Below are 17886 nucleotides of genomic sequence, written 5' to 3' on the forward strand. Positions count from 1 at the left end.
AAAGGACTCTTTGGCTGTAAAACAACTAAATTCTCTTGAAGGCACACTGAGACATGACCGGCTTCACAAGAGACAGGGCATGAGTTCAGAAATCTTTTCCCTAAAATCACCTGAGATGAGAAATAGCAGGAACTGGCACAGCTGGAAGGGACAGTATTGCCTAAGACTGGTTGGCCAATGGCATGGCCCACTGTGCCAACAGCAAAAGGAACTTCAGACACCTTATGTGAGCCCAGACCTCCAAGGAGGCTGAAGAAGTGAATTGCATCTGGGGAAACACAGCCATGCCCATTTGTTTATTATATTGTCGGGGGCTACTTTTTGCTGCAGGAGTACTTTTCAATAGTTAACAGAGACTGTTAAGCCCTTACATCTTTGTCATCTGGCCCTTTAAGAGAAAGTTTGCCAAGTTGCTTTAGATTCTTAAAAGTGACACCAATCCCGACTATCATTCCCAGAGGAGTTTTGGAGGCCTCCACTTTGCCTTGCTCTCAGGAAAAAAGATACAATGTGGGAATCATTATAATTGCCATGCATAAGAATTCTAACTATACATTCCAAGACCAAAGAAGTGAAGTGAAATGAAAGTCGCTCTGTCGTGTCTGACTCTTTGCAATCCCATGCGCTATACAGTCCGTGGAATTCTCCAGGCCAGAATACTGGAGTGGGTAGCCTTTTCCTTCTCCAGAGGATCTTCCCAACCTAGGGATCAAACCCATGTCTCCTGCAGTGCAGACGAATTCTTTACCAGATGAGATTCAAGGGAAGTCAAGACCAAAGAAATGACTAAACAGGTGTGCCAAGGGACCTGCTGTGAGTTGACACTGGCCAGGGCGTCACTGACTACCTAGCCCTACTGTGCTTCATGCTAATAGGCCATGCTGACACCTCTCCAACAGTCTTGGGACTATTTGAGTACTTCCCTTCCCCAAGTTACCAGAGTAAATGGCCTTGGGTCCCTGCGGAAAAGCTCCAGGGTAGTGATTCCCATGTGTACTTGTCATGGTATATTTAGTTCTCCCTACTGGGGACCTGGTATTCAGTTTCTAAGTCTGACAATCAGTGAAGGTTCAGACATCAAACAAAGGATTATGACTTTTTATTGCTACTACCCTTAGGCTGTTGGTCATTTATCTTTGATTTTTTTTTCTGACAGTATAAACTAAGTAGCACCCTTGTCAGCTGCCCATCTATTTTGCATCTAAGACTGCCATGTTCTATTACACTTCTCTGTAAGTCTTTTGTAGGATGATCTCCCTCAGCTGTCCCTTCAACCTAGCCAATCATTACAAAAATTGTGTCCAATTGGACTCTTTTATGACAGTCCTTTGTAAGCTACCCAGGAAGCCTTCTGTTTTCATATTTCGCTTTTGAAATTACCTGTTCATCTCTTACTGCATTACATCATCTTTTTCCAGGGCATCAACATTGGGTAGCAATAGCCATCCAATCTCATTGCCCTTAAGGTAACCATTTCCCCATATACTTCTCAACTGCCTGTTATGTCATACCAGCTAGTGAACTACACCCAACTATTACATCATCCCCAGTTCACCTCTGATGAGAATGTTAACCATGGATTGTCACGTTGGGCCAGGGACTATACTGACTTGTCCCACCTCAGTGATGGGGACCTCATTGCCAATAAGTAGGTGCATGGTCTAGCTTCAAACTCTCATATTATCACCCTTTCTCCAACCACTCTGGATATCACAACTGTCTTGATAGGGTTACCTCTGCAGGAGAAATGGAGGCTATATAGAAAAGGAGCAAACCAAGTTAGGAAAATTATAGCTAATGCTCCTATTCTTGGGTGGGTGGCATATTCTCTATTGTTTATTTTACTATTTTATTATCTATTTTATTATTGATTATTTTATTATTATAATTAACATACACTTACTTATAATCTTTGGGCATATCTAACAGCAGTGTTTAATGATAAGAAGGCAAAAAATAAACCAATTATTGTTTATATTGCATAGCATCTTCTGCTACCATAATTTTAAAAATTATGAAAAAATATTACTGCATTTAAATTTTTTCTTTTAGTCTTCCAGATACTTTAAAACAGTATATGTGTTATTTTGTTGTTGTTCAGAGTATACATTGTCAGTGGGAATTAACCAAGCATAACGGTAGTTCATTATCTTTGTCACTCTTTAATGCAATCTTGATTAATTTTGAATAGAAAAATAACTCAACCTTTAATAATATTGTTTGCTTAGCTTTTAACCAATTAGTGTTTTAAATCTGTTTTGAGATACAAACAGAAATTAATATGTCTCCATAAGAAGTCATGATTTTAACAGGGTTTCAATGTAACTCTAAATGTAATAAAGGGTAGTTTCCTAGGCTAAGTTCTAAAATCTGTGTGTACTGATCTTGCTTCACTAAGTTTCACCTTTCCATAAACTTTGTTGCAATATTATTGTAATGATTCTCAATTATTTGCATGATGCAATCCTTAAATATTGATAAGATTTTTCATAGATCAAAGTTATAAAACAAAAACCTTGGATGATTATCTTTTGTTTTTTAGGCAGGGGAGTAGGTACTTGTGTCTATGCTTTGTAAAAATATAAAGTCTGCTGTTCTGTGGACAATAAATAGGAAAGAATAGGAAATAGGACAATAAATAGGAAAGAATGCCGGGAAAGAAAGAGGGAAGCCACAGAGGACACTTGACCAAAGTCAAAGCAAAAAGCAGTTAAGTGGCTAATTTCAGGCAGTGACAGTGACATGGCAGCGATAATAAAAAGATCGAAACCAAGAAACCATTTGGACATATACTAGGGAAGTACATGTGATCAATTTGATATAGAGATAAAGGCTAAGGACAAGTCAAAAGTGATTCAAAGCTTCCATTCAGGTGGGCTGGGTGGAGACGGTGCCATCAACACATAGTAATCAATGAGGAATTGATAGGTTTTGCAAAGAAAAGATTTGCTCGAGTTTTAGCCATGTTGATTATGAGAAGTCCGCCAGGCCTATAGAGGAAGAGTCAACAGGAATTTTCAAGCAAGGACATTTGCCAAAGGAATACTTTGTAAGATTTGTTAACTCTCTTAAAAGTTTTTCTCTGCCATTACTTCAGTTATGCCTTTCTTATTTCCCTAGAGGAAACCAGACAGATCTCTTAGATATGTAGGAAGGGAGAAAAGACAGCTATACAGATAGTCTGAGCTAGAAGCAGCACTAGGCCAATCCTAGTATCATGTACAGGTCCATGGAAGTCTAATGTGGGCTGAATTTTTTCCATATTATTTTAAATTTTACTCTTTTTAAAATCATACCACAAACTATTTTCAAAGTTATGAAAAGTACAAGTTTTCACCTTTGCATCATGCAGCTCATGCTAAAAAAATGAATGATTGTATACAAAAAACCACACAACCCATAATTTCCAGTTGAGCCAATACAGAAATAATCAATATATAACAGCAGACGTACCAACTATCAGTATATAGCATTACACCAACCAGTCCTTTTATAAATGGAATATGGAAAGCATTAGCAGCAGGCCAACTCGGGTGTTTTATTGGTTTTTTTTTTTAGTTGAGTTTAGCTTACCTTTAAATAGATTTGCATTGGGAGAAAGGTAAACGTTTCTCAAAAATAACGCTACTTCATTCAACACAAACCATTAGGAGTGGGAGGTTTTTCTGTTACTTTATATTTCAGTAACACATTAAAAAAGGTTTCACATTAAGTTATTTCTCTGAAATTTTCATAGTCTAGTGAAGTTTATAAATGTGTCTTTGTGTTTAATAAAAATGTCACTGAATGCTGTTGCCTCCTCAAAGCTATTCTCACCTCTGGGATTAGGTTCTTGGCGTCTAGTTTCAGGTGAAGTTGTTTCACTGTGATAGCTATCCCTGCAATTTTGCTATCATGCCACAAGATGGCGATAAAAATACCGTGATCAAACTGTAGAGGCTGGGCCCCAAGGATGCAAGATGAGGAGGAAATCAATGGGCATCCTCTCCACCAATGATTTTAACTTTTATAGTCACAACAGTACAAATACATTGTTGTGGGCAAGTTGTAAGTGGGTGAATTTTGTCTTCTGAACCTTCAACTTTCCCATTCAAATCCTTACCACCCTAGGTACTTCTTCCATCTCCTGCCCCATCTATCAGCACCTGTCTCTGTTCCTTCAACAATAACTGTCTAGTTGTTAGGTATAAGATTTTTTTATTTAATAAAATATTATTTCTGCTTTCCTCATATCAGTCTGTAAGACAGGTATTATTATTGCCTTTTCACTGAAGATAACAATGAGGGAAAACTGAGGATCCGTGAAATTAAGTTACTTGCCCAAGATAGCCCAAAGCACTGGAAATTTTATTAAAATTGGAAATTTTTTTACTGAGGCATAACTGACATATAATATTATATCAGTTTCAGGTATATGATATAATGGCTTGATATTTGTATATACTACAAAATGATCACAATAATAAACTTAATTAACATCCATCACCAAACATAGAAAAAAATTTTCTTGTGATGAGAACTTTTAAGATCTACTCTCTTAGCAACTTTTAAATATGCAATATGGTATGATTAACTATAGTCACTATGCTATACACTATATTCCCAGGACCTATTTACTTTATAACTAGAAATTTGTACCTTTTGACCTCTTTTATCCATTTCACCACTGCCAACTCTCCATCTTTAAGAACCACCAAACTGTTCTCAAAATATACCTATGAGACAGTATTTCTCCCTCTGTCTCATTTCACTTAGCATAATACCCTTAAGCTCCATTCATGGTGTGACAAATGACAGGATTTCCTTTCTTTTTATGGCTGAATTACATTCTATTGTGTATATACTGCTTTTTCTTATCCTTTCATTCATCTGTGGACATTTAGGTTGTTTCCATGTGCTGATTATCAGAAATAATGCTGCAATGAACATGGGGGTGCACATATCTTTCCATTCAAAATTTAACATTTTCTTTTCTTCAAATAAATATCCAAAAGTGTTATGCTAGGTCATACGATAAGACACTGGAAATTTTAAAGCCAGGTCTAATCCTCAAAATTCAGCTATCATAATATGCTGACCTCATATGTTACCTGCTTGGGTTTTCTCAAGGTCTTTAGTTAAGGGAATCCTTTTGAAAAAAAAATCAGATTTTTGGTATGGAAGAGTTTGAGGGAACTAAGAATTCTCAGAAGATGCAGATTCTCCTATTAAACAGACAATATGTTTGCTTACATTATGCAATTCAAAACAATGATCTGGGGTTCCCATGTGCTAGACACTGAGCTCAGTGTTATAGGAAAAACAACGATAAGTGAAATCAAGTTCTACTTCCGGAGGAGCTCAAGTGCTAAGTCGCTTCAGTCATGTCCAACTCTGTGTGACCCTCTGGGCTGCAGCCTGTCAGGCTCCTCTGTCCATGGGATTCTCCAGGCAAGAACACTGGAGTGTGTTGCCATGCTTTCCTCCAGGGGATCTTCCTGACTCAGGGACTGAACCCATGTCTCTACCTGCGTTGGCAGGTGGACCCTTTACCACTATTTCTCTCCATTTTTGTCTACCAAACATCACTGGATGGCATGTTATCCTAACAAGAATTAGGTTTAATGAAAGTAGCAACAACCTGAGTTTTACTAGTTGTAGAGTAATACATAGCACAGGACTTCTTAGGACCTATTCCAAATCTTTACATTTAACAAGGATTATAAATCAAGGAATGCCTTGAAGGGCAGAGGAAGAGATGAGTGGAAAGGAGGAACAGTTTGTAATCTCCCATTTATTTTTAAGACCATTAGAGTTTTACGGATAACTCACATGTTATAGTGGACATTTTTAAAATTTATCTTCATTCCTTCCTTGAAGAATCTACCCCTTTCATACATGGTGAGACCCCAATGGAGCTATTAATCACAACACAGCCCTGCCCCTATTGGCCATAAGAATAGGCACATGACTCCTCAAATCATCCAATCATGTTCTTCAAGGCACTGTGATAGGTCCAGAGATGTGCCTGTGTTCCAAGTAGAGCCAATCAGAATCCATTGGGGCATTGATACATAGACAGAAGCAGAAGCTATTTTGTTTACAGTGTGATTTCTAACCACAGACCAAAACTGCCCACAATATGGAAAGAGTATATAAGTGAAATAAAGCCAGGCAGAGACAAACAGTGCCAAAACTTGGGGAGAGTAACAGGACCCTGATGACATCATTTGAACTCTTGGATATATTTCTTAAACTTTCAGTCATGTGAAACACACACAGACATAAGCAAAACATTTTGTATGTACTCATTTTTTCAGGGCTTGTTTGATGTAGCTGCAAGTTTAAGAAGCAGCGTGTGTAGTTAGGTTGAAAGTATAAGAAGTTAGACTGAGTATCTGTTGCTTGGACCCAAGAGTCTTAACTTAAAAAAGAAAAAGAAAATCTATACTATCCTTAAACCCTGCAGTTAGTGGAGCTGCAGCCTTTAATCTCTTGAGAGTAACGTGGTGCAAAGTAGAGAGCCTGGTACAGCTGCTCCGCTCTTCCATTTGCTGTTCCCAGAAGTACAGCTCTTGAATACCAGTTCACTGTGTTTCCAGGTCTCTTCCAAAAAGATCTGGTGCAATCCCTGCCAGTCTCCTGCAATATCAAGGATGTTACTGAAAGCAGAATCTTGAATCCTACGCAACCAAGGCAGCCTTCGCCTCCCTATTAGCAATTTGAACGGTTTGCCACCAGGTCTTGGGACTTGACCCTTTTTCTTTGCTCTGACTCCCTGTAGATGCTGAGCAATGAATTGAGATCACTGATCTAAGGTTTCTACCTCCACAAACAGAAATATTTTAGCTCATTCCTCCTTGTGATGAATAAATAGACTTCCGACTATGAACAATCTGAAAATAAGCATTGTTAAATTGGTAAGTCATTAATCAGTTTCAATTACCTGGCAGGACGGGAGGATGAGGTCTGGAAATCATCTTCACAGCTGATAGGCAGTGTGTGGTGCCCTGGTCTGGAATTCGGCTACTGAAAACACATGGAAAAAGTAGCTGAGGTTTCAGCCTCACAAGCTCTGATAATTTACCACTAAAAATAAACATGTGCTCAAGAGACAACTACTATGTAAATACTCCCAGAAAGATTTTTCAGCATCTGCCTACAGAAGCTGCCATCCAATACACAGGGAAGCTGGGGGCACAGCACACAAAGAATGCTTTATCTTTGGTGGGGCGAGAGGGGGGGAGCCAGCATCTGCTGAGTTTGAAGGAAAGGCAGGACAAAGAGTCACTTCTCTTGTTCAGGCAGGGAAATGAAACGTGATTCATTGTTCTGTCTTAAGCAGCCGCACGTTTACTGTTCCACAACCATGCTAAATACTGGAGTTTGCTTTTCCGTGTTAGAAGCATATTAGTCCTTAGTGTTGGTGTCAGGCTACAAAATGCTTCTTGGGAAGCTAAGACGTCAACACACCTCATTCTCGCTGAGTGTGCCATGTACAGCGTATTACGTGGCACTTGGTGGGTGCGTAATAGTTTGTATTTTCCCATTAATAATGTCTAGCGCCCTGTCAATGCTCAGTCGTGTCTAACTCTTTGCGACCCCATGGACTGCAGACCATCAGGCTTCTTTGTCCACTGAATTTTCCAGGCAAGGATACTGGAGTGGGTTATCATTCCCTTCTCCTCGGGATCTTGGACTTTCTTGGTGAGTGAAGGTAGAGAATCTGCCTGCAATGTGGAAGACCTGGGTTTAATCCTTGGGTAGGAAGATCCCCTGGAGAAGGGAACAGCTACCCACTCCAGTATACTGGCCTGGAGAATTCCATGGACAAAGGAGCCTGGCAGGCTACAGTCCATAGACTCACAAAGAGTCAGACATGACTGAGAGACTTTCACTTTTTCTCCTTGGGATCTTACCCACCCAGGGATCCATCCCACATCTCTTGTATCTCCTGCATTGGCATGCAGATTATTTACCACTGTGCCATCTGGGAAGCCATTTTTCCATTAATAATGTCTACTTAAGGTAACTATGCTTTGTGAAAATCAAAACATTTTAGGCTGCTAAATTAGAACACAAATACTGCAAAATCAAAGGACTCTTTCCTTTACTACAGGATCATTTTAACTGAAAGTTCCCTCTCTTGGGGTACATTTAAAATGCGCAATTACATCCAACTTTTCCATGATACTTTGAGGGTAAGAAACAGGACATATATTTGTGTGTACCATTTTGCCTCCATCCAGTTTTGTGAAGGAAGGGCTAAAGGAAGAACTGGCTGAAAGAACACTGTTTTGTGAAACAGAAAGCTGAAAACTTAAAAAGCTTTTAACTTAAAATTAAGCTTGGGGATTATCTGAGGTCTTCAAAGATTCATACAAATTGTATTCTTCATTATAACAGGTCATGGGAGAGACTGTGTGATGCTTAAGGATTTTACTGCACAGCTTTGTGACAGGAAAACCTCCAGAATCATCAGTTTATGGATTTATGGGGTTTGAATATGAATTCTTGCCACAGATCACAGACTCATCATGATGGGGAGTTGCTTTGGCTGAGCTATGCGAGACATGGAGACCCCTGCCAAGATAAGGAGGGCTGGGGAGCCATATGTGGAAGGGAAAGAACATGTGTTAGTTGATATTCTGCCTTCTTGGTTTGTCTGGAAGTCTAGAAGCCTAAACCTGCCCCCAAAGTAGATCAGCCTTCTTAGCCTCCCAGTTGAGCCCAGTTCCTCACCCTCCCACCCCTGCCCTAGAAGTTGCTATGATGAAATGCTCACTGGAGACGACCGAGACTTGTATTTCTATGGGCTTCTTTCTAAATTTAGCAGATGGTTTAATTTCTTTTCTCCTGTTTTGAATTTGTTTATGATTCTGCATTACCATAACATTACTTAAGGAGGATTGAGGTTTGTCGTGGATTCTGACTACCTGAAGTCTGATTCTTACTTTCAGCATTTACTGAGAAATATTTCTGACTACTAGCTAGGTCCTTCCCATGCTTGCTCCCTACATCAGAGTTTATGAGAAATCGTCACCTAATTCTAATATCCAGTAAGTCTGTCATGGGAACTAAATGTCAGAAGATCAGAATTTTAGAAACAGTCTTGTGACTAATTAATTCCATAGGCTTGAGCAAGTCCTGGACTCCAGAATTCTTGTGATGGTTAATTTTATATATTAATTTGGCCAGGCCACAATGCCCAGGTATGTGGTCAAATGTTATTCTGGATGCTTCTGTGAAATATTTTTGCAGCAGTGGACTTTGTATAAAGCAGGTTGCCCTCTATAGTGTAGGTGGGCCTCATCCAATCAGTTGAAGACCTGAATAGAGTAAAAAGACTGATGTCCCTGGATCAGGAAAGAATTCTGCAGCAGACAGACAACCTTTAAACTTGAACTGCAACAACAGCTCATCTCTGGATCTTCAGCTGCTGGGACTTGCCAGCCTCTATAATCATGTGAACCAGCTCCTTAAAACTCTCTCTCTCTCTTTTTTTTTTCTTCTTTTTAATTTATCAGTTCTGTTTCTCTGGAGAACACTGACCAATATAACCTTATTTTTTTACATTTTAAATTATGGGATAAATTGAATCCATTCTGTAGATATCATGACGAGCTAAAGAAATAATGTGTGGAAAAGAAATATGAAATAAATAAAGCACTGAGCAATACACGATTTTTTAAATAATACCTTCAACTCAAGAGTTTATAGTTAAAATTAGCAGTTTACTTAAAGATGAGCACAAGAAATTTCTTTTTCTGTAAACAGCCCTTGCATGAACTTCTAATCTTCAGTCAGGTCTCCACTATTGGGCTCAGACAAGCCTGACCCAAGTATGGCCCCAAGGGCCTCAGAAGAAGTGGTGCTGTTTTAAGATGAATGTCAAGGTTGTTATCCCTATGTCATTTACCCAGTTATAGTTAGGGAGGGGGGGTCCTAACTAGTCCCCACTCTCTTCACCAAGGCACACAAGGGTTTTCCAGGTGACCTCTGATTTCATGAGGTCTTTACTCACCAAGACCAGACTGATGACACAGTGACTTCTTTGTTCATTGATTTAAAAAAAAAAACAAAACAAACCTATTCCTCCAACAAGGCTTCATAGAAAATCCATCATGGGCCACAAACAGGTTTCAAATATGATGAAGACATCATTCACATGAAGACACACGGTCCACAGGAGATGATATGAGACTTCCTCAAGTTCCTAAAATCAAGAATATGGAAGTGCCTTTATAGTTTCCCAGCTTTTCTCCTGAACCTTTTTTTTTTTTTTGCTCAGAGTCACATAGAATCTATGAATATGTTCACATCACAAATTAGCCACTTTTTCAACTTCACTAAAGATTAATATTAATATTTTTATAAGGCAGTCACTTTTTTCCTTATAAATGGAAATAATTGCTATGTTTACTATGCTTGCTCCTTTAGCAGAGCAGAACCTTACATGGATCAACAGACTGGTTCAATATTGGGAAAGGAGGACAACAAGGCTGTATATGCCACCTTGATTATTTAACACATGCAGAGTACATCATGCGAAATGTCGGGCTGAATGAATCATAAACTGGAATCAAAATTGCCAGGAAAAAAATCAACAACCTCAGATATGCAAATAATACCACCCTAATGGCAAAAAGTGAATAGGAAATAGAAAGCCTCTTGATGAAGGTGAAAAAGGAGAGTAGAAAAGCTGGCTTGAAACTCAACATTCAAAAAACTAAGATCATCGCATCCAGTCCCATCACTCATGGCAAATAGAAGGGAAAAAAAGTAGAAGCAGTGACAGATTTTATTTTGTTGGTTTCCAAAATCACTGCTGACGTTAACTGCAGCCATGAAATTAAAAGATGCTTACTCCTTGGAAGAAAAAACCTGTGTGTGTGTGTGTGTGTGTTGTGTGTGTGTGTCTGTGCGTGTGCGTGCGCGCATGCATGCATACGTGCTAAGCTGCTTTAGTCATATCTGACTCTTTGCAGCCCCATGGACTGTAGCCCACCAGGCTCCTCTGTCCGTGGGATTCTCCAGGCAAGAATACTGGAGTGTGTTACCATGCCCTCCTCCAGGGGATCTTCCTGACCCAGGGATTGAACCTGTGTCTCTTATGTCTCCTGCATTGGCAGGTGAGTTCTTTACCACTAGTGCCATCTGGGAAGCCCCCATGAGAAACCTAGATGGTATATTTTAAAAGCAAAGACATCACTTTGCTGACACAGGTCCATATGTATAGTCAAAGCTATGGTTTTTCCAGTAGTCATGTATGGATGTAAGAGCTGGACCATAAAGAAGGTTGAGTGCTGAAGAATTGATGCTTTTGAATTGTGGTGCTGGAGAAGTCTCTTGAGAGTCCCTTGGACAGTAAGGAGATCAATTCTGAAGGAAATCAATTCTGAATTGTCCTTGGAGGACTGATGATGAAGCTGAAGCTCCAATACTTTGGCCACCTGATGTGAAGAGCTGACTTGTTGGAAAAGACCCTGATGCTGGGAAAGATTGAGGGCAGGAAGAGAAGAGGGTGACAGAGGATGGGATGGTTGGATGGCATCATCTATTCAGTGGACAGGAATTTCAGCAAACTCTGGGAGATAGTGAAGGACAGTGAAGCCTAGTGTGCTGCAGTCTGTGGGGTCACAAAGAATTGGACATGACTTAGCCATTGAACAACAGAACAACATACCATAATGAGCGGTGAACAGAGGACTCGGGTAATTGATGGGTCGGTAGATTCATAGCCTCTTTCTCATCTTTGTGATTGAATCTACTCTCCCAACTGCCAGCCTCCTAGAAACTCACTCAAATCTCACTGAAGGATTAACACAGCCTGAAGTGCATCTCTGATCAGAACATATCCTAGAATCGCTCACAGACTAAGGGCTCACTCACTTACATAACAAGTATACATTAACAGTGTTAGTTGTTCAGTTGTGTCTGACTCTTGGCATACATTAATACCTACACTGTGGTAGAAACACAGGAGGGGCACCCCTTGGCAGTTCAAATAAATATCAAATTCAGTAGCCTGGCAGCTGTGTTAGTCACTCAGTCATGTCCAACTCTTTGTAACTCCATAAACTATAACCCACTAGGTCTTCTCTGTCTATGAAATTCTCCAGGCAAGAATACTGGAGTGGATAGCCATTCTGTTCTTCTGAAGATTTTCCTGACCCAGGGATTGAACCCAAGTCTCCAGCATGCAGGCAGATTCCTTACCATCTGAGCCATTGGGGAAGATGAGGGCAGTTGAGGGCCCCACCTTATGGTTCCAGCCTCCTTTTGGGGTGTATCTTCACATACCACACACTCGCCTTCCAACCACAATCCTTGGTTCCAAGAATTCCTTGTACCAGTCTCAACCTCCAGGCAGGTCTGGGCAGGACCGGAATCCCTCCCTGTCTGCAACACCAAAGGGAGAGCCAACCTTTGATCTCAGCCCTCAGGCAGCATTTGTGATGCTGATAATACTGGAGAAAGGTCTTGGAGAAGAATAGGGGAAGCCCTGGGCTGAGAACAGAGAGAGCAGAGTTCAAGACCCTATTCTTCCTCTTATTGCTTTTGTGATTTGAACTAGTCACTTAATCTTTCTGAGCCTCATTTGTATAATAAAGAGATCAAACTAGATTGATCTAAAATCCCTTATGGCCCTATTGAAAACTCCAACCTACATGATTAAAGAGAGAAGAGAGACAGTACTGCTACGTTTGGCTGCATAATGAGCCACAGGGTGTACTGAATGGTTCAGCTACTTTCATTTGTCATTTACTTGGATATAATCTCCTGTGTTGCTTTGCCCCAAATACTGAGTAACCCTGATCTCCATCTGGTACCTATTCTGTGGGCATTTCAGGAACTTTCATTTCCTGTATTCAAGTCTGGAATCCTTGAGAGCCCTAATTTCCATTTGAAGGGAGACATTTCTGAACTTACAAAAGCTGAACATTCTATGATTCACGTCATAAACATATTCACACACAAACACTCATAAAATTCAATTTAATTAATAGGTAACACCTATTCTGCCTATTAATAACTGGGATATTTTTAATTTATAGGTTTATACAATTGAATCTTTATATCATTTTGTATGAGTCTAAAATTTTCAATCATAAGAAACAAATATTCATAATTCTAGGACTGCAGGATTAGTCATTTTAAAATTTTTTGGTTAGAATTTCTGCCAATGATCTAAAAATAGTTAAAGGAGTTCTTTTACTTTTATTTTAAATATTAATTTCTTTTTACAAATCATTTGTCATCTGAGGCTCCCAACTTCCCTCTGAATTGAATTCTGTGCATGAATTTATAATCCTAAAAATATTAGTTTAAAATGTTAACATCAACAACATACCCACAATTATGCTCAAGTTAAAATTCTTACTATGAGCGCATGTGATTATGTAATATTTTAAACACTTAAGAACACTAAAAAGATTTTGTCTTCATACAGCTCTAATTTTCCCTGGAGGTTTAATTCCATTTTCAAACATATCTACTTGCTCTTTTAAAAATGGCTAAAGAAAGCCAAGATAAATATGTAAGCAGAAATTTAATGTCTCTTTAAGTATATTAAACAGAGAAAGAAAAGAAACAACCATTTATTATGTACATATGTGTTAACTCATATGCTAGGTACTTTCATATATTTTCTCTCACTTAATTATAGATAAAAAGCTTATAGGAAAACAAAGGAAAAGTAATGAGCTTTGAGGATATAACAGAAGTCTGATGATTCTACTGAATTTACAAAGATTTTTTAATGCCTTATTTATTTATTTATAACTGAAGTATAGCTGATATACAATATTATATTAGTTGCAGAGGTACAACACAGTGATTTGACAAATACATTACAAGGTGACCACCATAAATCTAGTTACTGTTGGTCACCATACAAAGTTTTTACAATATTACCAACTATATTCTTTATTCTCTTTGTTATTAATACATTCCTGTGACTTGTTTATTTTGTTACTGGAAATTTGCACCTCATCTGTCTCTTCTCTCACCTTCTTTCTGGCAAATACCAATTTGCTCCCCTATGAGCTTGTTTCTGTTTTGTTTTGTTTGTTCATTTGTTTTGTGTTTTAGATACCATGTATAAGTGAAATCATATGGTATTTGTCCTTTTTGACTTATTTCACTTAGCATAGTACCCTCTAGATCCATCCATGTTGTCACAAATGATAAGAGTTCATTCTTTTTTATGACTGAGTAATGTGCGTGTGTGTGTGTGTGTGTGTGCATGCCACATCTTTGCTTCCATATCTTGGCTGTGACAAATAGTGAACATGGGAATGCATAAGTCTTTTCAATCTAGTGTTTTTGTTTTCTTTGAGTAAATACCCAGAAGTAGAATGTATGGTAGTTCTATTTTTAACTATTTCAGGGACTTCCATACTATTTTCCAAAGAGGCTGCACCAATTTACATTCCCACCAACAGTGCACAAAGGTTCCTTTTCTCCACATCCTCACCAACACTTGTTCTTTGCTGCTTTTTTATGATAGCAATTCTGACAGGTATGAGGTGATAACTCACTCTGTGTTTGATTTGCATTTCCTTGATGATTAGTGATGTTGAGCATTTTTTTATCTGTCTGTTGGCTGTCTTTATGTTGTCTTTGGGAAAATGTCTATTCAGGTTCTCTACCCATTTTCTAATTGAATTATTTGTTTTTTGATATTGAGTTGTATGAGTTTCTTATATATTAACCCCACATTGGATATCTAATTTGCAAATATCTACTCCCATTCAGTAGGCTGCCTTTTCATTTTGTTGGATGGTTTCCTTCCCTTTGCTGAAGGTTTCAATGCCTACTTAAAGGTCAAGTTGAATAATGAGTATTTATTTGAACTTCCTAAAAATATCACCACTCGTGTATAATTAAAATAAAACCCCCTGGGCTCACCTTGATAACTGAAAATGTGTTCAGCATTTGACTCTCTATTTCTCCTCTTCTGTCATGTTAATTCAATATTAAAATTGCATTTTACTTAGTCCTCCCTTTGTTCGGCTTATTTTCTAGGAAATCTGAGAACAGATTTGCATTAGGTGTGATATGTTCTTCTTCGAGTGTTGTAAAAATGGATTTCATTTGTATCTAATAGACTCCATTGACATAAAGTAAGACATTTTTAGGTTACTTCTAATTCAAGTTTTGAATTGTTAATGAGTGTGTAGCAAAAATAGCAATTAAAAGGTAACAGCACTTATTAGTATCTTTAAAGTGTACTGAAATTGTCCAAGTATGTTACTGTAAAATAGAAATTATTAGTGGGGCAAGATCTTTTTGATCCTGATTGGCAATTAATAGTTACTAAGACAAAAGATTAAAAAAAAAATCCAATCTTCTAAGGAAAAACATATAAAAATATCTGGCCCCTTCTACAAGCAATCTGTGGAAGGTAGAGTATAAGAAGACATTCTTTAATTATCCATAGAGAGAAAAAATATGAATAATATTTTCAAACAAAACTTATAATAGCAATGTCAGTGGCATTTTTATTGATTGATTGAAAGTTGGCATTATGAGAAATTGATGCATACCATTGTAGTTTACTATAGTGGACATTTAATAAACGGGACTCAAATGACTCAAAAGATTTATGTTATTAATAGCAGTTATTGACATTTGGGAGCAAAGAATCATCACATTATTTTTTCATTTGATTTTTACAAGAACCTAGTAGTTCTGTATCATCATCATCATTCCCTTTTTACTGCAGATACTGAAATAGCGGCAGGCCGAGATAAGAATGGCTGGTCACTTATCTTAAACTCACTATTGGTCCCATTTTCCAAGAGGTTTAATTGAGAACATCAGATGGACACAGTTATTTGCCCTTGTTATGTCTCACCTATATTCAACTCCTGTTAGCTTAACCAAACTCAAGAAATTGTGTAGATTATAGCCCAGTGCTTTTCAAACATAAAAATCACCTAGAAAGCTTGTTAAAACACAGAGTCCCAAAGATTCTGATTCGGTAGATCTCGGAGAGACCTGAGCATCTCAGAAGATGCTTTTGCTGCAAACGGCATTATTTCATTCTTTTTTATGGCTGAATAGCATTCCACTGTATATATGTACCACATCTTCATTCGTCTATTAATGGACATTAGGTTATTTCCATGTCTTGGCTATTGTAGATAGTGCTGCTATGAACATTAGGGTGCATGTATTTTTTTGAATTATGGTTTTCTCTGGATATATACCCAGAAACGGGATTGCTAGATCATATGGCAAAAATTTTCTTAGTGTTTTAAAGGAACCTGTATACTGTTTTTTTAAAGTGGCTGTGCCAATTGATATTCCCACCAACAATGTAGAAGGGTTACCTTTTCCCATGGTCCACTCTTTGAGTTATATTTTACATTCTACTGGTTTTATTTAATGTAGTGGCTAATGAATAGATTACTAGAGCTGCAAGAAAATAGCCAACAGGTCAGCAATAATGGCTTTAGTACTAATTGGGTCATGTGGTGTGAGTGTGAACTGCACAACTCTAGAATGTTCTACTTAGCCTACAACCTACACAACTGTTAGTCTCATCCTTAAGTACTAAATGAGTGTGTTTTAGAAGAAAGAGTGAGAATGGAAGAGGCGGTGGAACGAAAGAAACAGTATTATTTTAACCATTGGATTTTGGGGATCTTCCAGATCCAGGAATATTACCATAATTTGTCTAATCAGGCTGCTTTAGGGTCAGAAAGTTTATCTAAGGAGAAAGTCTTAGATCAATTTTTGGAAGCCAGGTACTAGAGATTAAATATTTGTGTTCCACCATTCCCTAAAATTCATATGTGGAAACCTCGTTCCCAATGTGATGGTATTAGGAGGGTGGGGCTTTTGGAAGATGTTTAGGTCATGAGGGTGGAGCCTTCAGGAATGGGATCAGTGCCTTTCTAAGGAGTGACTTTGTAAGAGCTCCCTCACCCCTTCTGCTATGTGAAGATGTAGAAAAAGACAGCCATCTATGAACCAGGAAGCAGACTCTTATCAGACATCAAATCTTCTGGTACCTTGACCTTAGACTTCCAGTCTCTAGAGCTATGAGAAACAAATTTCTGTTGTTTATAAGCCACTCAGCCTATGGTATTTTGTTTAGCTGTCCAAGAATCTGTGGAGTCTTGAAGTTCATGTAATCCTATTTGGGGTCCAGAGGACAAAAGTCATCACAGAGTTGGGAAGAAAATCATTCAACCCATTTTTTTCTCAGAACACTTGTGGCTTTGGTGGCAGGAGGACCTCAAAAGCATTAGGAGGCAATATCAAGGCATTATCAGTGAGGATACCAGCAGCAGAGGCCATGAAAACCTGCCTCCTTCAAGTGGCTGGCAGACAACTGTCTCCCACCCAAATCTCCCAGAGGCAGGGCCAAAAGAACTGAGCAACCCTGAGATACCAGCTAGGAACTCCCAGGAGGGACCCAGGGGAGCTCAAGGAGATTCCGGTGGAGGGTGGGGCTGAGATCTGAGAGCAATGCAAGGGGGAATAAAGAGATTGCTGAATATTATTAATAAATGCAACTTCTTTCATGTTCTCAGGCTGGTGAATTCCAAGCACATTCAAAGGAAAGAAAATTTTAAAAATTACAGCAATCTTAAGAATGCAGATTATAAGCATGCCCTTTTGTGATGGGAATAGCTTTATTATTTTACTATTAGTCACACACTATAAATAATTCACTTTTCTAATCAATATCAGCTGCTTGTAAACTGACAATTCAATCAACACTTCAGTCTGCTACCAGGTTTTGACACCTGAGACAAACCCACAGGGGCTTCCCTGGTGGTTCAGTTGGTAAAGAGTCTGCCTGCAATGCAGGTAACATGGGTTCGATCCCTAGGTTGGGAAGATCCCTGAAGAAGGCAATGGCAACCCACTACAGTATTCTTGCCTGGG

At 38.6% G+C, this 17886-nt stretch overlaps 1 long non-coding RNA gene across 1 annotated transcript in view; it reads right to left on the reverse strand.

Moving 5' to 3' along the window:
- Positions 1-7161, reverse strand: part of LOC138434089 (uncharacterized) — a 30886-nt gene extending 23725 nt beyond the window's left edge. Inside the window, exon 1 of the long non-coding RNA XR_011254643.1 lies at positions 6926-7161. This is a non-coding gene — a long non-coding RNA (uncharacterized lncRNA). The remainder of the gene's footprint in view (positions 1-6925) is intronic.
- Positions 7162-17886: the final 10725 nt, after the last annotated feature.

This window comes from Ovis canadensis, chromosome 2 (genome assembly GCF_042477335.2).
Source record: "Ovis canadensis isolate MfBH-ARS-UI-01 breed Bighorn chromosome 2, ARS-UI_OviCan_v2, whole genome shotgun sequence".
NCBI lineage: Eukaryota > Metazoa > Chordata > Mammalia > Artiodactyla > Bovidae > Ovis > Ovis canadensis.